General features: G+C 39.5%; 1 protein-coding gene across 2 annotated transcripts in view; it reads right to left on the bottom strand.

Moving 5' to 3' along the window:
* The window catches only part of nos1apa (nitric oxide synthase 1 (neuronal) adaptor protein a), a 191,563-nt gene that overhangs the window by 168,120 nt on the left and 6,783 nt on the right, over window positions 1–16,660 (bottom strand). The gene's annotated exons all lie outside the window — the stretch shown is intronic.

Here is a 16,660-nt window from a genome sequence, read left to right as displayed (position 1 = left end):
TTGCTAAGGTTAACCAAGTGCATTCTGGGTCCATGGCAAAGTTCCCCAAAGCTATTCAGAATCTACAACACAATGCTAGGACGAGAGAGAGAAAATGCTGATGAAATTTCATCATGCTGCTCTGCAAAGGCAATTTGTATGACGAGTTTGAGTTGGAAGAGTCACAGCAGAGCCAGAAAATGATTGCCACTAAGATGGAATTTGTCTTTCCAAAGACCTGTGGGATGTGAGTGGGAGGTTAGATTCCTAAATTTGTGTTTGAAACCTTCGGATGTGACTCCGTGACAAAAAAGCCTTAAAGGTTAAAGAAAACACTGAAGTTTTATGCTGTCAATGTCTTTCTGCTTTCTTTCCTGTCCCCAGCATCTGGTACTGAGAACATTCATATTTAAAATCCTCCATTGATCATATTTGTGTGCGTTAGGTTTTTTAACCTATTACCATTGCTAAGCATTCTCCTTCCACTCCAGTCATTTACAAGTACTGGAAATGGAAAAGAGGCAGAATTAAATTAATTACTTACAAATGAAAAGCGCTGTGTCGAATGAGGTTTGTTGTTATCGATCTAGATGGTCTTGTACGAATATCAACTTGATGCCAGAAAGAACCTTGTTAACAAGAAATAATTCTGACCTCCTGAACTCATGTAAGACTGGCTGAAGGCAATGCTCTGCAATGCAGCACATCAGCAGCAAAGGCAGCAGGTAAGTAAAGTCTCAGGACTGGTCATAGCCATTACAGATAAATGAGGATGGTGAGTCACTTCTAATGACGATACTAAGGACGGGATTATATCTCTGTATGTTGAGGAGGTCAGTGACTTTTTTTCCCTGGGAGTTTCAATTAAATAATTGAAATTGAGGCAACAACGTCATTAAAATGTCCCCCTTCTTTTTTCTTTCCAAGTATATCAACTCAGAATTTCATTTCTACACAGAAACAATTAAAAGCAATACTGAAGGAAACTGATGTGTCCCTTGTAATAAAAGGGTGACAAAGAAAGCCATCTTTTTGTGGCAGCAGTGGTCTGGAAGCCGGCTTGGGGTTTTTATCAAAGTGGTCTGTCATTTTAAAATGCTTGAAAAGAGTACATAGCAAAATGTAGCAATGAAATTGCCCCAAAATGCAGGCCTTTGCTTCTCAACAGGAACAAGAGGCCCTCACATAATAAGTAATTTCATTATCAGTGATTATTTTGTTTCAATTAACAATTTCTACACTTAAAAATAGCTCTAAATCTACAAAGAAACTATGTAAATGTTATGGATTTTCTGTTTACCTTATATCCATTCATTTAGGTCCACTATGCAAAGTGGGGTAAATAAAATTGAAATTTTTATTTCAGTCAACAACAACAACAGATTATAATTTTACATAAAAGTACTCAAACAGTAACCGAAAAAGGAATAGGCTGAAGCCTTATGGCTTATACTTATAAATAATTTATCCTAATGCTCACAGTCTACGATTCTGGCAAATTCATCCAGCAAAATTACACTGTCCATGTGAACGGCAGGATTACAAATAGGTAAGTTGAATACTGAATATTTTCAACACAGGAAATACTGGCACAGATTGTAAGCATCCAGTGAGCAAAGGCATTTACAGTTTCGATTTTGTAAACCAGAGCAAATCAAAATCAACAACTCAGAGCAGACTGAAGCAGACCAACAGCGGCGTCTTTCAATCTGTCAAAATGCTTTCCTTTAACCCTTAATCGAAGGTTTTCGGGTGTACACTCACAGCTGTCTGGTGATTTCAAGTGTATTAGGATTTTATCAGTTAGATCCAAATAGAAAACAACAGACAGACACTGAAATATAGTGTCCCATAGACAAGGAACACATGAATGGTGAAGCACAGAGCGATGCCACTGTAGTGCTGTGAGTATAAAGACACTGGCAGGATTTCTGCATCTTCGCTGAGAGCAGCCTGTCATTCTCTGGAGCTCCCGTCCTCGCTTCTAAATGACAAGAACAAAGAGATGATGTTCATCGAAAAGTCTGACCGCCACAATAAAAGCCTGGCATGACAATCAATTAATGGTCACGTGTCACTGGGTTTCTCAGTGGTCAAGAATAAAAAAAAAAAAAAAACACGCGAAGGACTCAATGTAGCAGCACCAAAACTCATTTTAAAGTTTAAAGGCCTCATATTTGATGCACAACACCAGAATCATTTTAAGTGAAGAAACAACCGAGCAGCTCGGTTAGTGTCACAGTCAGTGTGGAATGAAGTGTGCCAAATAGAGGTGGGCGAATTGATCTGCAGATCAATAACGTCGATACTTTGTTTTTATCCTCCAAGTTCAGCATGTAGCCAACTCAATTGTATTGAATAATTTTTTGGAAATGAAAAAAAATATACCTCAGACACACACTATGGGAAAAAGTCCTTTTTGTGTTTGACGGTCAAGTCTATTTTATTTATTTGTACCATTTTTTTCCCCATATTTTACCATAGTTAACCAACAGAAGTTGACCCAATGTGCTTAAAGACTTGCACATTTACATTTCAGGTCTCCAAAATAATAGATGGAAAGCTGAAAGGTGTGTTTTGTTGAGTTAACGAAGTTATTGTGGAAAGTAAAACTCAAATTGTTTTAATGATCATTAAAATGTGGTCAAAATTTGATGATGATTCATCTCTTAAGTCATGACACACTGCTCTCCCCGTCATAAGCTGTGTTTAAAAGGTAAAATCATCTGCACTGATATTGATAATACTGGCCAAGTATTTACTTGGTAAACTTGGTAAATACCAAAATTTGCAGTATCACACAGCACTCATGTCAAAATCAGCCAAAAGTCACATTTGATCATTTGCCAAAGAAGAAGAAGTCATACTGGTTCAACACCAAACATAACTACTTGTACACGACACTTGTTTCATCATAAATATCGACATAAATACACACGTAAACAAGAACGGACGTTCTACAGCCCGAGAAGGCTCAGCTGTGGAAAACACGCAACAGTTCCGACGTCATTCTCTCAATATGAAACCAACACGGAGCTGTGCCGAATGAAACTTTTATCACTCTATTCAATATTCACTCGCTGCAGTCAAGTTTCCACAATGTTGCCATCTGACCATAATCCAAAGAATTCCTCCGTAGCAGACCGGGATTGTCAGCACTCCGTCCACATCACCACATGGCTGTTGTTGAAATAATCAACCTTACAGTACTTCCAAGCACCACGGTGATGAAAGAAAGTTACAAAGCTTTCTTGAAATTGTACGATTCCTCTCTTCACTAACACAGAAACAAGAAGAGGAGAACGGTGGAAACTGCAGCTGTCTCTCCTGTGCGGACGTCTGCAGGAATCTGTAGGGCTCAACTACAGCTAGCCTTATCAGTAGTGCTACAGCAAAGACATGTCCCACAGCAAAAAGAGAAGAAACAGGCAAATGAATTTCATTTTAATGGAAAGCATTAAATGTCTGAAACTGCTGTTGCTTATTTTGCTGCTGGGATAAAAGAAAAACAGACCATTCAGAATCTTTTTAATGCCATCATCTTTCAAGCGTTCCTTCCTATTAAAGACGAACATGATCAGTCAGTAGAAGGAGTAAATTTAATTTACTGCTGACAGCTGAGCATCTATACAATCACTGCCAACATAAAACCCTCTGCTCTAATTTACGACATCGTTATGTGGATACGTGTGAGCTCCACCAACACCCTGTGGATGTAATGGCAACAAACCAGCTATTTAAGGCCACTGCAGACTTAATGACACGGTCTACCTTTTGTTCGGTCTTTCATCCGACGGAGGGAATGAAGAGGAGAATTGTAAGAGTTGGAACAACGGGCTGGTGCTGCTCACATTTTTACTTTTAGTCAGTACTTGTGTTTTTTCATCTTTTCAACTTCTAGCGCTAAAATGATAGATGACGACGATGATGACGAATGGTCTCCATGCTACCTCATCCACCCAGCAGACTGAACTGAAATCAATTAGGAGGCACGCTCTCCACTGAAGTGTAAATGAGAGAATAGGTAAGATATCCATCATCTACTCCTACTCCTCTGACATGCATGCCAGCTGGGGTGAAAAACCACAGTGAAGAACAAGTCTGTGGTGTTTCAGAGGTTTGTGTGGGCTGATGTTTTGAACAGATACTAACTGTTGCAGTCACAATGTAATTAAAGCACATGCAGGATTTGGTTTGAGTTGCAAATACCATATATGTAGATTCACCGGCGTGTTTGGCTGCAAAAACAAGGTAAAAACAACCTGCTGAAGTTCACACTAGCATCAGAATGGAGAAGAAAGGTGATTTAAGTGACTTTGAATGTGGCATTTCTGCTGATGGCAAATGGTCACAACCATGTCTTGAGTTTGTAGAGAACAATGCGGAGAAACGAAAGAGAAGATATTTGAGTTCTTTGAGTCAAAATACCTCTTTGACACTAGAGGTCAGAGGAGAACGGCCAGACTCTTTCAAACTAATAGGAAGGCAACAGTCCGGCAAACAATCACTGATTACAACCAAGGTATGCAAAAGAGCATCTCTGAAAGCACATGTTGAACCTTGAAAGCGGCCACACTGTAAGGTCAGAACCGAACATATGCATGGACTCCGGTCAGATGTTGCTGTGTCTGATGAGCCTCGATTACTGCTGCAACATTGAAATGGTAGGATCACAATTTTACTTGAACAACATGAACGCATGCTCAATACCAACCGAGCATTTTGGAATGCAAGTGTTTCCATTAAGTGTGATGCTATCATGTCATTATGGACCAACATCTCTGAGTGATGTTTCCAGCACCTCGTTGAATCAATACCATGATGACTTACAGGAGTTTTAAAGGCAAAAGGAGGCACACCCCAGTAGCAGCTAGCTGCAACTTCACAACAGTTTGCGTACCATAGCTCTTTGACCAACATGATATTTCCTGAAAGCAGTAGAGTAACGTTTCATACACAAAGCTTTAAGTGCAAACAAATCATTTCATTACTATGTAACTACACTAAATTGCTCAGTTTCTCAAGCTTCATTTTTAGAAATAGAAATATGAATGGAGAGGTTGGCTCTGAGTCAGTTTTTGTTTCTGCATTCAAATATTTAATATCCTACTAGCTGTTTCTTTATCATTCATTGAGGTGAATGACTCTAGCTGAAAGAACGCCCTCCACACTATAGCAGATAAAGTTCCTTCAGAGGGAGCACACATGATATAAATGGTGTATTATAGCAAAACTATATTTCTCAGCCTAGTTAAAAACATCCTGAAAAGACAATGGTTGATGCCGCACCGAAAGCAGTGATTTTGTGCTGCTTTCCTGGATAAACTGTGATGGCACCATTTGGAAATGATTCCAAGAAACAGTTGCTGCAGCACCCAAAGATAAGCCAATGCAGACACAGACTCCTCATATTCAGTTCCCATCCTGTCAGACAGACTGAATACTGATCACCTCTTGCTGACAAGGTCCACTCTGTCAGCATATCTTTACATTTTTAGAACTGATAGGAATGTTTGTAATTAATTAGTCATGTAAAAGTTTGAGGATGGAGAATGACGCACAACGAGGAGGTCAAACTCAACCACATAAAGTAGTTTAACTGTACATTTAATCCCTGAGATATCTCAATAAAAGAAAAAGAAGGGCACTTTCAACAGTACATTTCAGCTTTTTTACATCATAAAGACATGCTGCTGTAGTTAATGAAAGGCATCTTTCAGTGTGACTTTTTGGGCTTAAACTGTAAGGAATAAATGTGGAAAATTGCAGAGAAATTTCTGGTAACTCATTGCTCAGAATATCCGGTAAATATAAAGAAGAAAATGTTTGTTCATTCACAGAAAATGACTTGTTTTTTATTGATTTATTAATTACTTTTTTTCTGTAATTTCTATAGTAAACGAGGGGGAAAGGAAAATTCTTAAAAACAGAATAGAATAGAAAGTATTGTTAAAGTATTAATAATATTAAGTCTTCCAGTTGTGAGAAATATAATAACCACTGATAATAAAAAACACAGGTTTTATGCAGAATCAGACATTCAGAATACCAAAGCAGCTGACTCAACAATTACAGAGCCTCTGTGTGCTTGTGTTTTCTAACATGTATCATTACAAATTCCACTGGATTATAACTAGTAATGTTAAAGTATTTTGTACACTTGCACAACAGATGTTTTCAAACCATATAATCAGTACGTTAGGGAGTACAAGAAGCGGGAGTGCTGGCAACACCAAAAAATAAATAAAGCAGTCCAGTCAGAGAGAGCATATGAAAGACCAAAAAGAAGGAAAATGGCAATACAACAAAGACCGTTTGTGAGTTCAAGGCTTTGTGAGGAGTCTATCCACACAGCGGCTGTGGGGAAAGTGGGGTTGACAGCAGCAGCCGGCAGCTTTAATGAAAGTGTCTGTGGAGGGGAAAAGGTTTCATTAAAACCATATTGGAGGGCAACATCATTTCGTCCTCGCAGCCACACACATGCAATGACACACACAGACTCTGGAGATCTAACAATCTTAGTAACCTCCTCATCATCATCCCCCTTCTTTCACTCTTTCATCTGTGGGTGATCTAAAAGGCAGCGAAATCATTTGCTTCAATGCAAGGCGGACGTGCTCTTGATAACACTCCTCGACTTGTCTGGATTTTCGTGCATTTAGGGAGAGTGGGGGCAGTTAGGTAGAGGAGTTGTTAACGCTTGCAGGAACTCAATGACTGAAATATACAAGACAAGTACAAGGTTTAATATTATTATTGTGTCACATATTTACAGGAAATGTCAGCAAACATGCGTGCGCATCTTTGATTTTGTCGAACCTCGTACAAAAGACACGGCTGGTTCCAAAACATTTTAAAAGGATTAATGGAAGCGGGGATGATGATTTGACAGACTCGAGGCTGACAAAATAAAAAGGAAAAGGCAGAGGAGGGCAGGGGAGAAAGGCGTGGATGGGAGCTGGCAGCATTAAGAGACAGGAAAAGGATGCAGATAAGCACAGGAGGGCTGAGTGCAGGATTGAGACGCAGCCACAGAGGAGAGATAGGAGGAGGGATGGTTGCAGTGGCGAGATAATGCCGAGGCCTGGGGCTGATAGATGAGGGCAGCTCCAAGGTCAGCCTGAGAGCAGCAGATGACTGCATAACATTATCACTTGGCTGCCGAGTGTGTGCACTCACAGATATGTGAGTTTCAGACCCTTTCACCAGGACGTGAAAGGGTCTGAAAATGTCGTATGCAAAAAAAATCATCATGATAATAAAAAATTATTTTTAATTTGAGATAAAGTCCAACAAAGCAAACACACACAGCAGACAGAGGTGAGTCATACTTTATAACAAAATGCTTCTAGCGATAAGTTTCAGAACTGGCCTCTATCTTGAAATACCTGGAGGATGTTATCTGCGCATGAACAGAATCCATGAAATAATTCAGAGTAAAAAAAACTTGAAAGTTTGCTGACTTTGCACAAAAAGAAGGTTTTAAAAAGCCTTTTTTAGCCCTGGAAGTTATACTTCCACCCCCATCTTATCTGTTGCAGAACTCTCCCATAGTTTGCTTGGTACAGGCCATCTTAAAAGGGCTTCCATCTATAATTATTTACTGAACGCTCAAATAGCAAACAACACAGCAACTTGACCTTTAAATTATGCACTGCAATCTGACTGCTCCGATAGGCAGGACACAGTCACTCTATTTATCAGTGTTCTGCCTGCCAGTTCACCAGAACACTTTATGCAGATGACGCAGCCATATGTACAAGCTAAGTGTATATTCAATATCCAGTTTAGTAATGGAGAGATAGAGAAGGCTAAACATTTTGGAATTTTAGGAATTATTTAATAATTTAATAAAGAAGAAGATTTTACAGATGGTTAAGACCAATGTGAATCATTTTTAGCCAATATGAAACCACACACCCACTCTGAGCAGTTATTTATTTATTCTGTGATATTTTCTCATCTGTTGCATTTCACTAAAGGCATCATCAGCCATAATTAAGCACTCACCAATATATACAACCAATCCCTGAAAATAATGGATAAAAATCCTTTTCGGTGGCATCATTGTCTCATTTATGACAAACATTAAAAAAAGAAAACTGGACCACGTTGAATGGTAACTGTAGAACGCTTTATGACAGATCTAAATTTGGACGATCACAGTGCTCAATAAAGGCTAGTGGTTTGCAAAATAGCCTCAAATTATATTTGTGATAATAATATTCAGGACTGTATTAAAAAACAACAACAATAAAAACAATGATTTCATTGGTAACGTCCAGATAGCAGCATTTACTAGTAAAAACAGAATCAAGGGCATTTTCTATCTTTGCTTACCAAAGAGTGTCATATTCACTCAAGACAGAATACCCGATTTTCTTGCCAAAGTGTGCCAGCAGCAGCACCATTATATTACCATGGCACTGACACTTCCGTATATAAAGGGACACAGCACAAGTTTAATGTGAGCCCAGGTAATCGTGTTTCCCTGGAGTTTTTACTAAAGTGTAACACATAACTGCTTAACCACTGTATTGCTTGTGAATGCTTCTTTGCAGGCTGCTGTTGTGCTCTGCATTGTTATTTGACTCTTTTGCAAATGAAACATCACAGAGACAGCCCACTGATGTGAAAAACCCATTTATTTCAGATTTCCACGACACTCTGACAAAAACAATAACTAAAGTAACCTAACCTCGTAACTCTTCAAAAACTCTACAATATTGTCACACATTAAAGTCGAAAAATGCCTGGGATGTTTTATTCTGGATCAAGAAAAAAAAACACACACCCAAAGACCTGTTTTCCCACCATGTAACCACATCCACTGGCGGACGGGAATTACCGGATTCCAGTTAGAAGTGCGCTTCACAGTCTGGCTTTTGCCTTAAGTGCTGAAACAAGTTTGCTTCTACCTGTAGCAGGAACAGTTTTCTTACATAGTTTGCAAAGTACTGTGCTCAGTCGGAGGTTGCTAAAGTAGCTCCGTTTTTTTACACTCATGCCCGATTTAGGCTTCTATGTGAAATCCAATTCGTAACTTACACGTAACCAGAAACCCCTGTCAGTCCTACGCAATAACCGTGCACATATCTTGAACCTTGTACCTCCCAAGAAGTTAAACACGTCAGGTTGATGCAGCCTGCAACGACTGACTGGTGTGGAAGTTTATAGCATAGGGTTAAAAGGGGAAGGGAATGACACGTGGTGGTGTGTGTAAAGAGGAGAGAGAGTCGCTCTCGGTGAGAGCTGAGCTATGGAAAGCACGCCAACTATGGAGGCAGTTTGCAGGGAAGACGAGCTCTTCAACAACGATAGAAACTATGCAGGGAGGAGCGGTGAGGAGAGGCTGAGGAGGAGGAGGAGGCAAAGGAGAATGAAGGGAGAGAGGAGGGGCAGGAAGGAGGAGGAAAAGCAGAATGAAGGGGACAGAGAAGACAACATACTGAAGAATACAAGGGGGGGGTGGGGTGAGGGGGGACTAAAGGTGATAGGGATGAAGATAAAGCGCAAAGAGGTGGAGGGGGGTAGAAACAGGAGGTAAAATAAAGATAAAGTCTAGAGAGAGGAAGAGGAAGAGGAGAAGGAAACAGAGCATTATTAGATGAGGATAGGAGGACGGGGCTGACGGAAGCAGAGCAGCGAAAGCAGCCCTTGTTCCTGGCTGTGTCTTCATTTTCCACCTGTTCCTCAAGGCACTTCTTTAAAAGTTCACTTTCAACTGGAAAGTGGGTGCAGAGGGGAGGAAGTCTTGGAGGATCAGTGTGAGGCTGAAAGGTCAGTTGCCAGAGCAATTGCATGCGCTCGTCCAATGGTGAGAAATCTGTAACTCTGATTAACAGCTGCTGGACGTGCCAAAACCTCAGTGCAAGGGTTTCCTTATGGTAGAAAGGTTCAAGTGGTTTTTGTGGAGCCTTGATCTCAAGACCTGATAGTTAAAGATCAGTGCAATGTCTGAGATTCAAGAAGACAAAGGGTTAAAGCAACACCCCCTACAGACCCAAGAGTAAAACAGCTATCTAGAGAGCTGTAATGCTACCAGTTAAAATCAGGCAGCTAACCAAAGACATCATAAGAGAGATGCTCAACATTCAAAGAATCCTGAGTAGAAGTGTTTGGGAAACCGGACGTGTTACTTGACTGATGCGAGTGCATTTGCAGTCCGCTGAGACAGGTAAGTTGGTGTTTTGAAGCTTAGTACACGCACAGTACAAGTTAAACCTACAGAAACGAAAACGATTTTAAGCCCTCGTCAGTAATTTACATTTTGTTTCTCCCTGCCTATGGTTTGACCGCTGACAAACAAATAATGCTCAACAAATTTACCGGATCACTGCCCAACGTAAGGTTTATGTCACAGCTGCCCGCAATTAACAGTACTGGAAATGACCAACATCATTTTTCAAATGTATTGTTTTGCATAAAAAGCTGAAAAACATAGTAAAACATAATCATTATTATTTTTTTATTAAGATGCCAAATTACAATCATTGAATAGAATAAAACATATAATATTTTGATTTTCTTCTTAGGTGGTCTAACAAATTTGCTCAGCACCGTTCGTGTAGTTCTTTTGTCTTTGTGTCAATCAATGTGGGAGACCTGCGTAACATAAAAACCACTAAAACCATTTTTTCTTCTCAGTGATGCGACTAAATTACCTTAATTCAAATCTGAAAATGTGCTTTTAAATTTTTTGGTTAAACAGTACATTTGAAAATTCATAAATAACAACAATGCAATCAGGCAACATCTCCTTAGCACGGCATCAACAGTGGACTGGGTTAGAGGCAAATGCCATCCACAGGTGTCACTCATGGAAAACCATGACAGTTGCCTTGCTGGGAAAAGACTGTTTCTGTTATTTTAGCTCCCAGCTGAACAAAACTGAGTGTGTGGGCTTTTAGGAAGAGAAAATTAACAGCTGTAAATCAATGGGTTTTGCAAAAGAAAATAAGGCACTTGACAGCAAAGTGAACAAGAAAACTAATAATTTCGTTCCAATTATCTTGTTTAGAAAAAAAAAATCAAAATTAAAAAAAATTATATTTGCTGAAATAAAATTGAATCACCCAGCCTTACTTACTCAGGCTTCTCAAATTTTCCTACATTTACAACCAGTTCTTTAACCCACTACGGTTACAAAACTCAGATGAAAAAAAATCATGAAATGAAATCTGGGAATGCACAGTGAGCTTGAGATCCCCGTTTTGTCCGATCCACTGCCTAAACTCTAATACATTTCATTCGCGGTAATCAGTGATCTACATCCACTCTTTAAGGTTCTTACGTTAGGCTTTTCACTTCAATCATCGATTAATAAAGCAAAAATTTATACCAAAGAAATCATTTCTTTTTTGTGTGTATAGCACTTTTTACTAGCACAGTATATTCCTGAATTTCACGCTGTCATTGTAGAGTAAATGATACTGTCAAGCCAGAAGCACAACATTACTGAACGATTAATGTAATAGTCACTGAATTGCCTTCTTTTGTGGCCCAAGTGCACGTACACATGCGTGCAAATCCTCGGCACAACAAGATATACTGCACAACAAATCACCTCACACAAAAGGCAGGAGTTGTGATCTATTTTCAGAGAATTTCTTTGGAGCAATTTTTTCCATAGTGTGAAAACGAAGAAAGGAAAAAGAAAGGATGGAAACTTTTTAGCAAAATTAAGCCTTGAGCCACAAGCAAATCACTGGGGTCAAAGCAGACACTTTACAACAGACAGCTGTAGTGAACCTTCTGAAAGCTCCCTTTCCTCCCAGGCACAGCATCTCTACCACAGTACCTTCCCATGTTTACGCTGCAGGGCACAGCAAAGCAGCAACCAGCTCAGCACTCCAACAACGCCCCCCTTCAACTGTCCTGGATCACCATCGTCCTGCTGCCCGCCCCAGGGCACAGTCAAGATTCATTCTTCGGTTAACTGCTGACATTTATAGAAAGAGGGTGGAGGTTCAGGTGGCACGTTGGGCCACGTAGGGTCTGTGTGGGGTTTGAGGAAATTCCGGCATGAACCGTTGGGAGGGAGCCCTGCAGCATCTGTGTGCTATTACACTGTATTATCTTGTCAGAGAAAGAAGATGAGCAAGTGAGGCAGCGGGTTGTGAACGGTGGCAACGGAGCATGTGGAGAAACATAAGCTAAAGGGGAAAAGATGGAGGCAGGAATCAAAGGAGGTAAAGATGTAATTGGAGTGCAGTTAATAGTGCTGACAAGGCTGTTTGCCTATTTTGTCACTGCAAGCTTAGAGGCAGTGGAAAGAGGTGTGTGCGCGCTCTCTTAAAACAGGAGTACAGCTTCATCGTACACCAACATTCAAACCTGCTGGATCAGAGTTAATTCACTGTCTAAACCTGCAGCAAACACTTTATACGCTTTATATCTTTCAAGCACAGATACATAATCCTCCTAAAAAAAACACTTTGATTTACTTTCACATCATCGCTTGCATAGGCCCCCTGATTGAAATAAGTAGAAAATATGAACACAGTGTTGCTCACACAGAGACTTTACTTTGGCAGGCCGCCCAGGTATATTTACAGCTCTAACAGTATATCTGCCAACTCAGAGTTCTCTTTTTTTCCATCAGTTCTAGAGAACTACACCATCCTCGATCAACGGACGGTCCTGTTTGATTTCCTTTTACAAGTTCAGTTGGTGCTAAATACCTAACACCAGCCTGCTCAGGTTGTTCCTGTAGTAGTCCTCAAAATTCATTCAGCTACTTCACCAGCCCCTTGTTCCTCAGTCAGATGGACTCCAACTCTGTTATCCCGAACTGCTTCTACTCAGGAGAGTACCACAACCTGGACGGTGGAGAAGTCATTCAAGCCGAGCTCACCAAGACCACAGAGAAGAAGAAGAAGTGTTGCATGATTTGTTGCACACCTGTTATATGGAAATGTGAGTCTATTTAATCAGTGTTGTTATTCTCGTTCCCTCATTTGTCCCAACTTCACTTCACCCCCAACCAATCACAGCAGATTATGCCGCTGCTACTGCTAACTGTTGTGAATAATAAATGGAACATAGGAAAATGTTCATTTTAATTTTGTGAAGCATATGCAGGAAAACAGGGAAAATGCTTACACATTCTTTATGACTACTAACCAATGATAGGATGTTCTGTTAATCATAAAATCTGAAGAAATTTGTGTCTACGTGCTTCTGCGATCCAATTCACTCAACAACTTTACCACCAAGACTTTCCTCTATTGCTACAACATCTGCTTTTCACGCACAGACATGGACCAGGTATCTGTCAAATATCTCCTTTTTTTTTTCTTATTTTCTTGAGTGATATTCCTAATGTGAAATCAGGAGAGAAATCCCTCCTCCTTCAACCAGGAGCAAACTGGACAATTTGGTTGTTTGATATTTATCTGGGGGTTATTTAATGTTCCTGAGACTAAAATGTTAATACAAATTTCACAGGATGAGATATATTTCGGTGGCATGGCAGGCGTTAATAATAAAGTAAGAGGGGAGGGATCGAATTAAGTCTGTGTTGCCATTAGTTACAGCGAGGGCTGACAAAGACCCTGGCGTTTCGGAGAAAAAACCCCGTTAATCAGCCAGAGTTTCACTCGGCCTCTGATGAAGGGCAGGACGATGTGACAAGCAGAACAGATTGTTCATGGAAAAGGGGGCCACGTGCAAGAGGGGGATTAAATGAAAAGGCCAGGAGAAAAGGTGGGATTACAGAGAAGAGCAAACAGAAAGACTTGCACATTTAGGACTACATATTATTCTTGATTGTAGCCTTAAATTTCAACAGAGAAGCCAAGCAGGAGGAGGTGTGTGTTTGCAAACCACATAAAGGCACTGGGTTGCTTAGTCACACATACACACAGTGTGTTGGAAGAGCTGAATATAGCTTGAAGACGACCAAGTAAAAAGCTTACAGACAGAAATGAAATGGAACCTCTCATATACACTGACTAAAAATTATGGGGAAGATTCTTAGTAAGGTGCTAGGCCACTCCGTTCCACCACAATAGCTTCAATTCCTAACAGCTTTGGATATCTTAAGTCTCCTGAACTACTCGCGAGACAGAATACCATTCTTAAACACTATATTCGCTCAGTCTGTGTTTTGATGATGCTTCCTGTGCTAAATTTCTACCTCAGATGACTAATCAGCAGTGTGCTGCTAGTGTTCCAAATACACCTCCATGAATATATTCTGCCAACTTCCAAATGTAAGCATATCGCCTATCCTTATCAGGGTTACCGTGAGGAAAACTGTTAGTGTGGTGTGTATTGTCGCCATAAAAAAGTCCTGTATAAAGAGTTACAATATTGTGTTCAAGGTCAATAGATTTATCACAGTAACTCAGACTATATAGAGCTATTTAAAACTTTCTTACTACCATTTTTTCCATTGACGACACATAGGCATACCAGGACTCTAAATATCATGTTATCTAATTAGGACTTTATAACATACATGACAATAACAGGTTATAACCATTTAAATACATGTACAATGTTCCTGGAAATACTATACTATATTTATATTACTGTAATACTATATGAATGAATGTCTTTTATTCGAGCAACCAAATAATAAAGTTATTGTAATGTACAATTACACAAAAAAGAAAAAACAAGTTTAGCTCGAAAAGGAGTGGGATGAAGACAAGCTTTTTAACTCCCACCCCTACAATCTTATCTGAGTTTTAAATTTTGTAGTTGTGCTGTACATTTAAATATTTGTGACATACAATTACGGTTATGAAATTATCGCATTGTCATAATTACAACATACAGTAGTGTAAATATTTAGCATCAATAATACAGTCTTTGTTACCACCGTTGAATATCACAGTCATCACCATCATGGTCATTACATCCTCTCCGTATATTATTTATATTTTAACTATGAAAATATCAATGAAGTTTGCTTCCATTGTATAGTTGTAACTTCATCAATTTTACTTTTATGAATTAATTCTGGTCTACTGTTTCCTAATAATGGAGATAACAGTAATAACAACAGCGTAAGACAATATCAGCAGTGTCCATTTCAACTCTACAAAATAATTGTATATACTATATTTATATTACTGTAATACTATATACTATATTTATTGCAAAACATTTAAACACGTTTTACTTAATGGAGTGAATCCTACACGTACAATATCCTCATACATGAAAACAATATCAAATAATACTTCTAAGAAATAAAAAATACTGTTACTGAAAATTATGTATATTAAAATGGGTTTTAAACATAGCAAATAACAAAAGCCTGCACTTTGCACTTGTTTGTACTGCACTACAAACTTTTTTGTACTATAAGCACGACGAAAACAAAGTGAATGTATATAAAATACAACACTTTTCTCCTTAAAGTAAATACTGCCCTTAGCGTGAGCTGCTTTGGTGGAGGTTTGCTTCTTGTTTTTAACTTGGTTACAGTAAGTGGATTAGTGAGAATCCTGATTATTGCTTTTGTCCAAGAGCACCAACAGGGGGTCACTAGTGTAGACCCAGCCTATTGGGGCATTTGGCCCTGTTCACATGATAAACGGTGGACAGGACAGCAGAGTTTATCATGCTTCTACCAAGCTGGGGGGTGACTAAGGGCCTGACAACGGCCAACTAATGAACACAGAGGAAAACGTGTAAAACTTCAGGCAGTCAAAAGATGTTTACCTCTTAGGGCTGTTTTTAAAGAATGCAATGCTCCTTAAAAGCCTGAAAATCCTTTTTTAAACAGCATCATACAGATTAAATTGGGCTTAAATTTCAACCTTGACATCCGTTTTTGCTTTGTTTAATGGCTCAGTTCTAAAAAGTTACCGCACGCTGCTTTTCAGATGCACTGACATAAAAATCATGCCTCCAACAGCACTGAGCTGAATAAATCATTACTCCATTAACAATTGAGTTACATACCATTGTTAATTAAGCCTTACATGTTTGAGCCTTTAGCTCAAAGAGATTCCTGTAACAACCTGAACCATAAGTAAATAATGGAGTGTCTCAGAGGCTGTATACATGCCATCTCTCAATCAGCAGCTCGCCAAACCCTCTGCTATCTGTAATGAACACGGTAAGTTAAATATTAGCCACTTCTTAAACACACTTACATGGAAATGACAGCCTGCCTGCTAGCACTTCGCTGACAGCTAGCATAGGATAAACTGCAGGGATAAACATGACATTGAGCAAGTGTCCCATAACATTAATGTAAACTACACAGAGGCTCATTATGATCACTTAACCTTCCAAACCAATCGTCTCAAACGATGAAAACGGAATTTAAGGAGCAACTGGGGGTGAAAAGGGAGGGCGGGTAATGAGCCAAACACAGGTCATTATTAGCGCACTTCATGACCTTTAAACTGTGACCTGAAGTTTGAAAAGGACCTCTGAGCTCTGGCCAAAACAAAAGAGAGAGAGCTTGAAGAACACAAAGAGATGCTTTAAAACACTCTACAAAGAAATTCATACATAAGCAAAAATGGTTTAGCATAAATCTTTACCACTTCAAAACAGCAGCGAGGACGGCAAACACTGCGTTTTACTTAAGAGGAAACCCTTTGGATAAAAACCCTCCTTCACACTTCCTGATGTACTTATAAAGACAAGCACGTTTAGCGGGCTTCTTCATGAGCACTCCAGGAGTTTTTAGCAGGCCTCTACTGATCATCCA

The sequence above is a fragment of the Haplochromis burtoni genome, unplaced genomic scaffold (genome assembly GCF_018398535.1).
Source record: "Haplochromis burtoni strain Fernald_Lab_line unplaced genomic scaffold, NCSU_Asbu1 Contig_99, whole genome shotgun sequence".
Taxonomy (NCBI): Eukaryota; Metazoa; Chordata; class Actinopteri; order Cichliformes; family Cichlidae; genus Haplochromis; species Haplochromis burtoni.
The sequence above is the reverse complement of the archived record's forward strand: the minus strand, read 5'-3'. Positions and strand labels throughout refer to the sequence as shown.